Here is a 13,894-nt window from a genome sequence, read left to right as displayed (position 1 = left end):
TTAATCAAGAAATCAATCTTTATACCACTACAAACCCAAGGGTGCTGAGCATCCATCTAACAAGGCTGCAGAACATGATTCACTCTGTTTTAAAGCTGTTTGTGTTCTGGGTTGCCTTGGATATACCTACACTGCATTGTAATCCTGGGTCAGTGGGACCGGGGCACGTGGATCTGGTGTTTCCAAGCCTGCACTTTAACGTACACGTTGCATTGTAAGCTTGTAAGAATAATGGAACAATTCGTTTGATCAAGGGAAAAGTTATTGGGGGCTTTTAAATAAAAATATTAAACTCTACATGACATTGAGATGCCAGTGGAATACTGCAGACAAGTGGAACGTCTCATGGAAGGGAAGCAAAAACAACACAAAGGGACTTTTTCTATTGAAGCAGCACTGCTTTGTGTAAGCTTGGCTTACAATGCTGGACCCGGGTCTCGCAGCCTTTCTGACTCAGGTCTGTGGTCTGAGCTGCATCCACACTGCAAAACGACAGAGCTTGGGTCCGAATTACAGTGGGGCTCAGGCTCTGACCCACCCCCCTAGCAGGGTTCTAGGACCTGGGTCATGAGTGCTTGCTGACCCAAGTCAGACTGATTTGTGCGTGGATGGAAGAAGGGCTTGGGCTCAAACCTGAGTGAAAGCCTGAGCATAGTGTACGGTGTAGACATACCCTCTGGGGCTCAATACTCTATTCCCAGTACCATTACAAACACACTATGTGGCTTTAGCCGAGTCACTGCATCACTCCATGCCTCAGTTTTCCACCTGTAGAACGTGGTCAGAAGGGACTGTTATGATCAGCTAGTCCAGCCTCCTCCATAACACAGGCCATAGGACATCCCTGAATTAATTCCTGCTTCAAGTCCAAAAGCTGTGGTTGAACTAGAGCAGTGTTTCTCACTTTTGCACTGGTGACCCCTTTCACATAGTAAGCCTCTAGTGCGACTCCCCTTCATAAATTAAAAACACTTTTTTATATATTTAACACCATTATAAATGCTGGCTGCAAAGCGGGGTTTGGGGTGGAGGCTGACAGCTTGCGACCCCCCACGTAATAACCTCATGACCTCCTGAGGGGTCCCGACCCCCAGTTTGAGAACCCCTGATCTAGAGTGTGTGTCTTTTAGAAAAGCAGCCAACCTTGATTTAAGAAATTCTAGTGATGGAGAAAGCCACCACAACCCTTGGTACGTTGTTTTTCTGGTTAACTACCCTCACTGTTAAAAATTTGTATCTTATTTCTACTTTGAATTTGTCTAGCTTCATCTTCTAGCACCGGATCTTGTTATAATTTTGTCTGCTAGATGAAAAACCTCAGTTAACAGACTTCTTTTCCCCACGTAGTTACTTATAGGCTGTGATCAAGTCACCCCTTAACCTTCTCTTTGATAAACGAAATTGACTGAGCTCCTTGAGTCTATCACTAGAAAGGATGTTTTCCAATCCTTTAATCATTCACAGAGCTGTTCTCTGAACCCTCTCCAATTTTGATATTTAATGAGCTCTGGAAAACAGATGGAGATCTATAAATTAAAAGTTCAAAATAAGAATTAGTTATTGTATTGTCCTCATCCCTTCGTTTACAGTGAAATCCATGCTGGTGAGAGGTGATGGATTGACAGCCCTGATGATTGGAGGCCCCTGCCCATAGTATAACATGAGCAGTAGCAGTTCAAGCTTCTCAATAGATCACCTTCTCAGTGTGTCTCAGGACCATCCACAGGGGAGAAAGGGGAATCTAGTCTGCACTTCTGCTGAGACTGCCAACAAAGGTAGCAATTATAGTGATGGTCTTTATGACGCAGACACTTGCCCACTAGTGACATAACTTAACTTAAACCAGCAACTCATTTCAGGTAGGCTATCAAATAGCCTTCAGATGGTAACAACTTTTAGTTATTGCTAACTTGCCCTGGATCAAATTGGTGATCCAAAAATGACTCTATAACCTACTACCAATCCAACCAGACAGTACCCTAAAGTGTACTGGTTTTATTAAGGTACGGCATGCTAGTGTTGTAGGTTCCTCACAAACGCATTACGAAACCTCCTTCTTAACTCACAGATTCCCAGTATAAAAGGCCTTGCCTGATTTTGAGACTCAAGCTCTTTCTCTTTCATTACACTCACATAGAGAATTGATTGAACGACCCAGCAATGTCCATTGCATCACTGCTTTTTCAGGATTATCCAATTCTTTTAACTCAGCAGTCCTGCCATTCCACACACACACACACCTCAATGCTTCTCATCTCCTGCCGCGCCCCCCCCTCCCCCGGTACCTATAGAGAACAGAAGAAATAACTGCCACGGAAGTGGTTGTACATTCTAAACCTTCTCAGCACATGACTCCTATTTATTTCCAGAGACTGCGCCCTGCTCTGGCAGCCCTGTTAGTTGGAACACTATAACATTATTGGGTTAGGGCCCAAAGGCAGGTCTCAACCCCTTGTTACGTAGGGGGAGAAATACACATTTACCAGGATGCACAGGAAGCAAACTAACAATCCACACAGAGCAACTGAGAGATTAATTGGGTGGTGGTTAGTGGGCTTACTAACCCACTTATATGTCTCTGAAGGCAGCTCCAACAACTGCCATATAAATTAAAAACTGCAAGTTCAAAAGTGTGGAGATTTCACCCTTGAACCAGATCCATCATAATTAGGTATTTGAAAACAATACAAAATAGAGATAAGCCAAATTGGAGATACCTGCAAAATGTTGATAGTTCTTTGCTATCTCATCAAAGTATGGGTTCCAGGCTTTCACTAATTACTGTTTGAAAGGCGCTTTCAGATCCTGGAAGGTTCTATTAAGGGGCAAAATATTATTACCATTTCTTCTGTGGAAGCCAGAGTCATGCCTTTGCTTAATCCCATCAACTCCCCTCATTCCCCCAAAGTATCTTCAAGATGGAATCTACTTCCTCCTTCTTCCCCTTCAGTACAGAATCCACTTCTCCCTTCTCCCCCTGCAGTATTGCCTTCTCCCCCTTCAGTACAGAAAAAAGTCTGTACCCTCTTCTAGCCTAACCTACCATGCCCATCATTCCCACTGCTCACATGTCCAGAACCTGTTGCCCTACCCTCCTCTTGTTCTTTAGATTTTGCTTCAGGCATTCAACATGTTTCACCCATGTTGCATTTAGCAACACGCACCTGGTCTCATGTTAAAAATTCACTGCAAAGGCTGCACTGTGAGCAGTCTGTACAAAAAGGGCTGGCTCAGGGGGCACCTTATGGTTCAGGTGAGAGCTGCACATGGCAAAGGCTGGAAAATGAATTTTGATTTATATCAGTTGAACATATGTGGATTCCAAAAAGTGAGTGAGCCGCACCCCTGAAAGGTTAAATGACTTGCATGCATGACGCCAATCAATGATCAATTGCTGTCAATTCAACTGCACATCTTTGCCCTGTTCCCTTCAGTCTATAGAGGCTCGTTGGTAAGCCTCACCACAGTCTTTTACATGGGCATGGGGGGAGACATTTTCACACTGTGTGCAAGTAGGGGAAGTTCCATTTGTGCCAAATATATTGCTACATTAATCAGCTGAACTAGATTTGTTTGGGTTTAAAGATCAATATGCATCCACTCATCTCGAATATTGACGACAGCGTTGTTCCTGTGTTATGCAATGGTCATGAGACAAAGGACATCGCAGACAAGACAATCGGTATTATGGTTTGTGAATTATGTGTTCTGATTTCCCTGCAGAGCCTGCCTCCAACAGCTGAACTAACCTTGCTAGTCCTTCCCCAAGGAGAGGGGACTAGGGCCACGTGACAAACTATACAGAGAGACACTTCTCCACTTTAGTCTCTCCAGAGTTACAGCAAGTTCTGCACTTGGTGTGTACACATGAGCTGTATGAGAACTTGGTAAAGTGGTCATGGATGTGGGCAGGAAGTTACACCAGAAGAAGGGTGTGCGGTCATGTGGTTAGTGCAGCAGATAATTTCTACCTGGGTTCTACCTCTCCCACCGACTAGCTGTGCAAACTTGCACAAGTCATTCAATTTCTATTTTAATTCTTCCTTCTGTGAAATGGAGATCATGCTTATTTATTGCACAGGGTTGTCATGAGCTTTTGTTCTCAGGACACTTTGGGATCCTTACACAGAAGGCATTAATGAAGTGCAGAGGATTAGTATTTAGTGGTAGCAGCAGTGAGGACTGGAGCCACAACGTGACTCCACAGCTGGGAGTGAACAGACATGGATCCTGAGAAGTTCTAATAATTTGTGGGATTTAAAGTGTGGGAGGTGGCAGGAGAATGTATTGGTCTTGCCAACCTCAGACCCTTGTACTAAGAGTAACCTTCCTTCCCTTTATAGCCTACCCCAGAGCAAAAACCTGAAAAAGGGAAGAGAAAGAACAGGTGGCAGAGTGGGATGGCTGCCCAGCCTTTCATCCCTGGGGGCTGTCCCTTCCTCTTATCCCATTGCATCTCCTCCCACTTTGCCCTCTCAATAATACAAATGAAAGAAGATTTATATTTAACATACACACATTGATACATCAAAGGAGTCTTTCTTACTTTGGCAGAAAAAAATACAATGCTGGCTGGAATTTAACCCCTGTGGCTCTGATTCGGCAAAGAATTTAAGCGTGTGCTTAACTTTAAGTCCCCCTTGACGTCAGTGGAGTTTAAGCACATGCTTAAGTGCTTTGCTGAACTGGGACCTTATTCCATCATGCCTCTCTTAGTGGCGTAGATATGTGAAGTGACAGTCGAACCGTAAGCCACAGTGCAGCAAATATCTGAACTGGAGAAGTATTTTAATTGGTTATGGATAGGTCCAGTGTTCAGGTATTCGAATTTGTATGGATAGCGGGGGTTGAAAAAGTGAACCATGTACCTAAAATCATAGATTGATGTTAGAGATAGAAAAGTCTTTCTTATTAGATCTAGCTCCTATTCCCATTTGGGGCAGAGAGCAACTGAAGGTTGAGAAGTCAATGGGACAACTCACATATTTCAAGTTCGGCACATGCTTAAGTGCTTTGCTGGAGGAGGGCTTTTTGTACCAGGATACACATTTACACATGTGGCAGGTACATGAGCAAACCTGGAAAAGGCATGTATAAATGGAGATGTACGAATCCACCCACGCTTCTGTGGATTCCACTGAAATGGGGCCCATTTAGTTGGCTGCAACTATTTAAACTCTGCTTAAACCTAAGAGTTTATTTCTCTAAAACAGATCTCTACCTAGACAACTAATAGTTGCCAAAGGGATACTATGAAGTATTGTTTTAACACAAAACTGATTGTAGAGCACAGCTAAAATAAATCGGGCAACATTTTGCAAAATCTCTCCTCACCCCTATCCCTCCACCTTAAATCTCTGCATTCAACAAACACTGATAGACAGTATTTGGCATTTACTCAAATACTCAAAAAAATGGATTGGTCTCTTCCTTATTCTTGAACTGAAGATTGATATTAATCCCGTGTGTAAATGGAATCCTGTTTAATTTAGGCCCCGAAGAATATTCTTTTAAGCACGGCTCTTTGGATTTATACTGCAGCACAAAACATACCTAGGGCGAAATTCTGCCTTCACTGGCATCTGTGCAACTCCATGGAATCAATATAATTTAGGACAGAATCTGGGCTGTGGTTGACATTGACTAGGCCGTGTTTGTTTGTTTGTTTCTTTTTTTAAAAAAAAAAAGGAGCAATACTGAATTAATTAAATGGAATTTGGAAACTATAAATACCTATGCAGAGCTCATTACTGAATCTAGTCTGTGATTTAATTAAGATCTCTCTACAACTCTGTGCCTGTGCTCCAAGCCAATTGAGCACTTACATCTTAATTTTGTTACTTGTCTGATCTATTACACCAGGCAACATTCAGTGCTCATATGTAATCTTAATTCCTTTGTGTAGAATCTTATGATGCAAGGAAAGTATTTGCATTTGCAGGCTAGCTGTTGCAGCTACAACAAAGCCTTATAGAGACTTCACCTACTGACAATGTTGTGTATAGACAAAAGCAGCTCTGTGTACATTTCATTACTCAAACCTGCATTTCTCTTGTGTGTGTGTGTGTATATATATATATTATATAAATATAAATCACTGGTTTCCTGTCATTTGCTTTTAGAACAAGCACCTTGCAAGGTTTCTGTCAACCAAAAGAAAGAGCAGAGTGAGAATAAAATATCTAATGAAATATTAACCTTTCTTGTTTGTTCCCAGTTTATGGAGAGCTATAACAACCATTACACCAAAGGCGGATGAAAGGAGATGTCAGCTCACTGCTGATCTGCAGCATTTTTACAAAGAAGAAAACCCAACAAACAAATCCTGTTGCTTGTGTTTGTACACAGCCCTTCCTGCTCCCAGAGAAATATCACTGCTCCATGGCCAAACATTGCAAGACAGGCGGGAATTGCACGTGTCTAGCATGAAATTCTCCCTCTGTATTAGAAAGACTGACCGAGATGCAGTATCAGCTGTTTAAAAATATTAAAAGGTGGAGGGACTGAACCTTGACTATGGGTGCTGGCTCATGTAAACATTTCTTGATGCTTTAACCAGTCTGCTTGTGTTTGTGAAGAGCCATCCAGTAATGTTCCCTGCTTCCTCCGTATCAGAAAAGAAACCTTTCTTTCTTTTCTTGATCAGGAGAGACTCCTTCAAGAAGCTACTGTTTTCAGAAATTAAAGGTACTGCTGTAACAGACATCTGCATGATCACTGCTGTATGTTTCACTGTGAATCCTGGGATGCAGTGCTCAGTAGGTCCATTGGGTGCTCTCAACTCCAAGACCTAGGCCTGGTTCACCATTACCTTGTGCATCATTTACCTCAGTGCAAAGGGAGCGCAAAGAAGTTTACGACTGGACATCTGGTAACATTGGGCCCCACTTTAAATGGATGTAGATGACACTACAAGACTCTACCCCACTATGTGCAATGGGCTCAGAGGATGTTCTCTGATCGGTACCTCCAGTGAGTGCACATGATGGTCTCTGAATTTGCCAGCTCTACAGTTTGCGCCCAGATGGGGGTAGATATACATTTTGTCCCAGATTTTAGAAAAGGAACCTCTGCAACATCCATAATCCCTCCTCCACTTCTTACAGTACTTAGCACTAAATAGTGATTCTCCTCTGGAAGTCTCTGGGGCCCAGATTTTTGAAGGTATTTAGTCATTGCTGTGCTCAGCATTGCTTGGGAGCCTAAATCTCATTTTTTAAGAGTGATTTAGGCACTTGGGAGCCTAAATCCCCAATCACTTAGGTGTTTCACAGCAATACCTAAATACCATTAAAAATCAGGGCTTGAGTGCTTTACAGAAGGTGGGTGAGTATCATCACCCCCATTTTACAGGTGGAGAAACTCAGGGACAGATATAATGACTTGCCCAGTCACACAACAGTCAGTGACAGATTTGGGACTAGAATTCAGGTGAATACCCTTTAACCTCCATCTGCGTAAACTCTCCTACTGCATAACATCTTTAAACTTACAGTATAGGCGGATGCTACCTGTGGGACTGATACAAAGCCTGCTGAAGTCAATAGAGAGCCTTTCAATCAACGTCAGTGAGCTCTGGATGAGGCCCTGTCATGGACAGGATGCACGTAGGTCACACAAGCACATTGCTATTTATGTGACTGCATGTGTTGTAATTAAAAAGGTAAATAGGCTAAACGTTCTCAATTCTTCCATCTCAGAGTGTGAAATTCACATTTTATTACCCATTCTTTTGATCTTCCAAAGCTGGAATCATGTTCTGATCTCTGGGAGAGTTGTCTTGAATAGATTTTCCCTTCTGTATTAATATTTTTTGTAACTGTCATTGCATTTACTGGTTTAATTTAATAAGCTACCCGTGCTCAGGAATCTTATTAAAGTTTAGGTCCATTGTCAAAATCACACAGAACCACAGAAAGACTTAACAGGGGAATAAATGCAATAACTGGAAAACAGAGCTATACCAACAACTTAAAGGGCTAAGCTGACTTGTGTTTTTGTATGTAAATAATGTGTATTTTATAGCAACCCACTCCTATGTGCGAGAAGAGGTAGAAGCGGTGATGCATTTCCTGCTTGACTGGTATTCAGGACAAAAATAGTATCGATACTTTGGCCCAGATCCTTGGTGTCTGTTAAGGAGAATACAATGCAGCGTAGGATGGGGGCACAAAAGCAGCATTTGTGCTCCCCTAATTCGAGGCCAGCTGTGTCAGTCCCCTCGTGTCTCTTTTGCCAGCTGTCTACAGCCCTAAAGGGCTGACCTCAGTAGTGGTATTCCAATAGCTCCTGATCCACACTAGGGTCTAATGTGCTGGGCAATACACAAGCACATAGAGAGAGAGTCTCTGTCCCAGAGAGCTAATGATTGAAATAAGCAATGCAAACACAAGGCAGGAACAGAATCAGAGGCACAAACAGGGGAAGTGACTGACCAAGGCCATGCTGCAAGGCAGAAGAGCTGAGAATAGAACCCAGCTCTCCTGTGCTGCTGATTGCTGAGGGCATAAGGAAGCAACACACATGCTCCTTTCCTCCTGGCCATGTCTCCTATTAGAGCAGCAGCGGCCGTGGTGATACAAGAACCACAGTGTCAGTTCTATGCTGCTGAGAGATCTCATTGCACAGGGCTTATCCTCCTGTGTCCGAACACACCAGCTTTATGGCTGCGCTGCACTGACCGCATGGCACAGCCCAGCCACAGGACATAAAATACTCAGCCAAGATCATCACTTAACTCTGCGGCATTACACCAGGGCTGAATTGGCCTGGGGTGTTTTACGCTACTGCCAGACTATTCCTTTCATTCAAGGGGCGATCAGCATAGGCTAAAAATGTGGGTTCTTGGAACCAACGCTATTATTTTAGGAAGGTATATTCAACAGGGGCTAATTCAGCATTAAATTGTTCCAGTCATAAATCCTTAGACTTAAAATTTGATTTAACTCCTATATATTACCTGTAAAATAAACAGGGTTTCAATTAACAAGTCAACAGGGTATGCCTGAGCACCTATTAATTTCTGTGCCAGGGACATATAGAGTTTCCATATAAAGTAATTTAATAGAAACTGTATCTAGGAGTTATTATTACACTGCTAATGCCCTCTTTGTGTGAAAAATTCATTCCTGGCACAGAACTCTCCTGCTGATCACCACCATCTGTTTGCAGAGTTCACATAATCCATGTTCTACTAAGTACATGCAAGATGGACAAGGTCACATTTCCTCTGGGCCACAGTGAATGGAGTGTTTGAAGAGTAAAGATAAAGGGAGGGTGCCTTATCTGCACCCCCTACTTTACACCCTGAAACAAAAACTGAGTTTAAGAACAAGGGCCTGGTTCTCGTTCATATCAAAGCCCATTTAGGCTGCTCTGGCTGTGTAAAGGGGCCTTAAAGTGGACATAAAACCCAGAACAGTGTAAAAGGGGCCTTAGAGTAAATGAAAATCCAACCCCAAGAATCTAGTTTCATGGAAACTAATGGCCATTCCTTCCTTCCGCTGGCATTTTGTGGTTGGGCTTCATCATGTGTCCTGGTGTTAACTCGGTTTTAGCCCCTATTTCCTATGGACCCTATGCTGGCTTTTTTACCCCACTACTGGAGGTGTGAAAGTCCCTAATTGCACTTCCGCTGTTCAGAGGAACATAGCAAAGGGGCTACACCATGCAGGGGAGACACTACCCCTCCTGAGCACCAGAGCTCTGCTTCATGGTGCCTTTCCCCAGAGCTCCATGGGCTAGGGAAGAGTTAGGGGAGCAGCCACTGGATCTGTTGCTAAATTAGTGCCATAGGCCTAACTTTCCCAACATAGAGAGTGTGGAGGGTTAGCTGCTACTACCACCTAAAGACCTTAATAGGGCAGGGGTAGGAAGGATTATCTAACAGAAGCACTGGACTGGGACTCAAGAGACCTGTGTTCTACTCCTGGCGCTGCCAAAGATTTCCTGTGTGACCTTGGATATCTCAGTTAATCTACCCTGTACCTCAATTCCCCATCTGCAAAATGGGATAGTGCTCTCCTATTTCACAGGGGGATTGAGAGGAGCTTGGATACTATGGTGGTCAGGGCAAACTAGGAAGAATGGGTGGGAATTCAGTCCCGCCATGCTCGTGGATTGAAGGAAGGAGAATCCCTTTATCATGTCCTTAGACCCTGTGTGCAACCAGACCAGGGAGGAAGAGCAGTCTTGGGCTTAAGGACAGGAGTGAGAGGCAGAAGCTCTGCACGCTGTTCTTTGGACTTGGAAAGTGCTTCACCTCTCTGCTCCTCAACTGTCCAATGTTTCCCCAACTGTCCAATGGGGATATTATTATTTCCCTGACTCATGGCAGGAAGTGAGGTTTATCTCACTAGTGATTTAGAAAGTGCAGCGGAACTCCTGAAAAGAAGGTGCAAAAGGACCAGCTGGTGTCACTCGGACCTAAGAACGGCCACACTGGGTCAGACCAATGGTCCATCTAGCCCAGTATCCCGTCTTCCAAAAGTGGCCAATACCAGATACTTCAGAGGGAGTGAACGGAACAGGCAATCATGGAATGATCCATCTCCTGTCATCCATTCCCAGCTTCTGGCAAACAGAGGGTCGGAACACTCAGATCAGGGTGTTGTATCCGTGCTCGTAGGCCCTTCTAAGCTTTGGTATGGGGATCAAAGGAGGGTTAGAAAGAAGGGAAAGGATATTCTGAACATAACTACATAAAACCATTTAACCACCTGGTTAAAGCAGGAAAAGGCAGGAGACAGTATCATACCAACCACTACTGCCTGAAACAGCTACAGAATTCTGAAACTGACATGAATGCGGTAGTGACAGCAATGTTAATGAGCTAGCGAGAATGATTTCAGCTAGAAGACCTCACCTCCTGGCTCGGGTTATTTTGATGAATAAGCCCGTGTTGCCTTGATTGACTATTGACTTTTAAAAAGAAAAACATGTTTTCCCTTTTGTTTTTCTTACTCTTCATTTCCAAACAGAGTGTGTGTGAGGCAGCAGGGACAGAGTCTGCTCTCAGTTACATTGGGGGAAAAAATCAAAGTAAATCCACTGAAATCAGTGGAGTTGCCACCATTCACACTGGTGTAGCTGAAAACAGACTCTGGCCCATAGAATTTAAACATTGACTTGTTATCCAAAAATTAAACAGAGCACCAAGACTCAGGCTTCATGTATCTTAACCCTATGCTAAGTTATTATTTTATAGGTTTCAGAGTAACAGCCGTGTTAGTCTGTATTCGTAAAAAGAAAAAAGAAAAGGAGTACTTGTGGCACCTTAGAGACTAACCAGTTTATTTGAGCATGAGCTTTCGTGAGCTACAGCTCACTTCATCGGATGCATAGCATATCGTGGAAACTGCAGAAAACATTATACACACACAGAGACCATGAAACAAAACTTCCTCCCACCCCACTGTCCTGCTGGTAACAGCTTATCTAAAGTGATCATCAAGGAGGGCCATTTCCAGCACAAATCCAGGTTTTCTCACCCTTCCCCCCCCCCACAGACACACATACAAACTCACTCTCCTGCTGGTAATAGCCCATCCCTCTTTGAAACCTCTCTTTATAATGCGCATGATAATCAAGGTGGGTCATTTCCAGCACTAATCCAGGTTTTCTCACCACCCCCCCCCCCCCCAAGACGTTCTGGTTAAACTTGGATTATTGCTGTGCACATTGTAAGATGAGCTATTGCCAGCAGGAGAGTGAGTTTGTGTGTGTGGTTTTTGGAGGGGGGGGTGTGTGTGTGGGGGGTGGTGGTGGTGAGAAAACCTGGATTAGTGCTGGAAATGACCCACCTTGATTATCATGCGCATTATAAAGAGAGGTTTCAAAGAGGGATGGGCTATTACCAGCAGGAGAGTGAGTTTGTATGTGTGTCTGTGGGGGGGGGGAAGGGTGAGAAAACCTGGATTTGTGCTGGAAATGGCCCTCCTTGATGATCTGTTTAGATAAGCTGTTACCAGCAGGACAGTGGGGTGGGAGGAAGTTTTGTTTCATGGTCTCTGTGTGTATATAATGTCTTCTGCAGTTTCCACGATATGCTATGCATCCGATGAAGTGAGCTGTAGCTCACGAAAGCTTATGCTCAAATAAACTGGTTAGTCTCTAAGGTGCCACAAGTACTCCTTTTCTTTTTTCTTATTATTATTTTATAATTAATTGAATATATAAAACCCAGGCGTATAGTAGGGTATATTGCTTATCAATAACTCAGAGCTTTGGATACCAGAAACTGTTTGTTTGACTCTGCTTTATAGATTTGCCATGGGACTGTAGCATGATCTAGTGGGCATGCCACTGCACTGAATCAGGAGACCTGGGTTTTATTCCTTGTTCTGCTACCGACCTTCTGTGGGATTTTGAGGTCCCAGTCTTGGCTGGGGCCTCTAGATGCTGTTGCAGTATAGTATTAAACAACAAATATAAAGGTAATACTGTGGGTAGCACAAACCTGACAGTGGTAAGGGAGTACTGTGTTTTCAGTGATGAAATGGAATGTCTTTAAGGAGGCAGGATGATAAAATGCAGACAGCAAGATGGTGATAGTCAGCAGCAAGAGCGATACTTACCAACAGGGGCTATTTGCAACAAACATGGCTGAGTTCCTGAGCAGAGGTCCAGTGAACGCTGTGCTGCCCTCAGGGGGGTATGATCAGCCCATGATGCAATACTTCTGCCTTGTGTTTCATTGGCTGAGCTGTCACTCAATATCCTGCTGGTGAAATGCAATGAAAAAAGGGAACTCACTGAGACCTTGAATTAAACTTTATCCTGCTTGTGTAGTTTGAATAAGATGTTATTTTTCAACTTAACCTCTGGGCTCCTAAATGCTATTATCCCCAAACTACAACATAACTAAAGGAATTGTATGTAGTGGCTACCACACAGAATGCCTGGTTCTAGCATTATCTCTGCCACAGACTTCTTGTGGGACCAGTGTGAACTCTGAATATCTGCACTGATCTGCAGGGTATGAAGTATTCAGTGAGGAAATTCACAAATAATGTTGAGCCATAAACACATTTGACTCCCCCCCCTCCCCATTTTGTTTGTGGACAATTCTCAGTTTATTCAATTAATTTCTCCAATTTGTGTGTGCTCTACAGCTGATCCATATGGTAGATGTGAACTTGACTTTCCATGATATCAGTGTGAACCTTTTAGTGGGTAGCTTCAAGGGACCAGGTGCTAATTCTTCAAAGCAAGTTACTATTTCAGCTACATGTATAGGTTTGTTTGGCCAACAAACCTATGACTCTCTTGAGTCTAATTCTCTTTACATCAGTTCAACTCTCATTAAGTTCAATAAAGCAAAACCAGCAATGGGGAGAGAATTAAGCCCTTTGTGTTTATAGAAAGCTTTTCTCTAATTAAATGCAAATAAGGGAGGCAAAGACGTGATACAGCAAAATTATTTCTTTTAAAGATGTAACTTATAGAACCACTAGGCTTATGCATTCCAACACCAGAAAGAAAGAACAATGGGCCAGCCTCGGATCTCCGTTATACCAGTGTAAATGCAAAATGACAACTGAATTCAGTGGAATTACTCTGGCTTTAAACTGGGGTACCAGAGAACAGAATTTGGTCCATATCTCTTCTTTGCATTCCACAGCGATTGAAAGAGGATGCTCTTAGGGGTGATTGAAAATAAACGCTAAGCTCTCTTACCTTTTGGAGTTATACAGATACCGCACATAGACATTTGAGGCTAGAGAGGGAGGACAGTTTTAGGATTATGGCACTGGTTTGCAGTTCAGCACATCTGGGTTAAATTCCCAGCTCTGCCATACATGTCCCACTTGACTGTAAGTCAGTTACTTCATTTCTCTGTGCCTCAGTTCCCCACCTGTAACACAGGGATAATACCACTTCCTTTCTCCCATCT

The 13,894-nt window shown here is 43.3% G+C and overlaps 1 protein-coding gene across 1 annotated transcript in view; it reads right to left on the bottom strand.

Moving 5' to 3' along the window:
• The window catches only part of DHX40 (DEAH-box helicase 40), a 55,690-nt gene extending 42,969 nt beyond the window's left edge, over positions 1–12,721 (bottom strand). The window contains exon 1 of the mRNA XM_074974876.1: positions 12,576–12,721. The gene's annotated coding sequence lies outside the window, so the exon portion shown is untranslated. The remainder of the gene's footprint in view (positions 1–12,575) is intronic.
• Between the last annotated feature and the right edge of the window lie 1,173 nt (positions 12,722–13,894).

This window comes from Natator depressus, chromosome 17, assembly GCF_965152275.1.
Source record: "Natator depressus isolate rNatDep1 chromosome 17, rNatDep2.hap1, whole genome shotgun sequence".
NCBI classification, from domain to species: domain Eukaryota; kingdom Metazoa; phylum Chordata; order Testudines; family Cheloniidae; genus Natator; species Natator depressus.
This window is presented reverse-complemented; position numbering and strand designations above follow the sequence as displayed.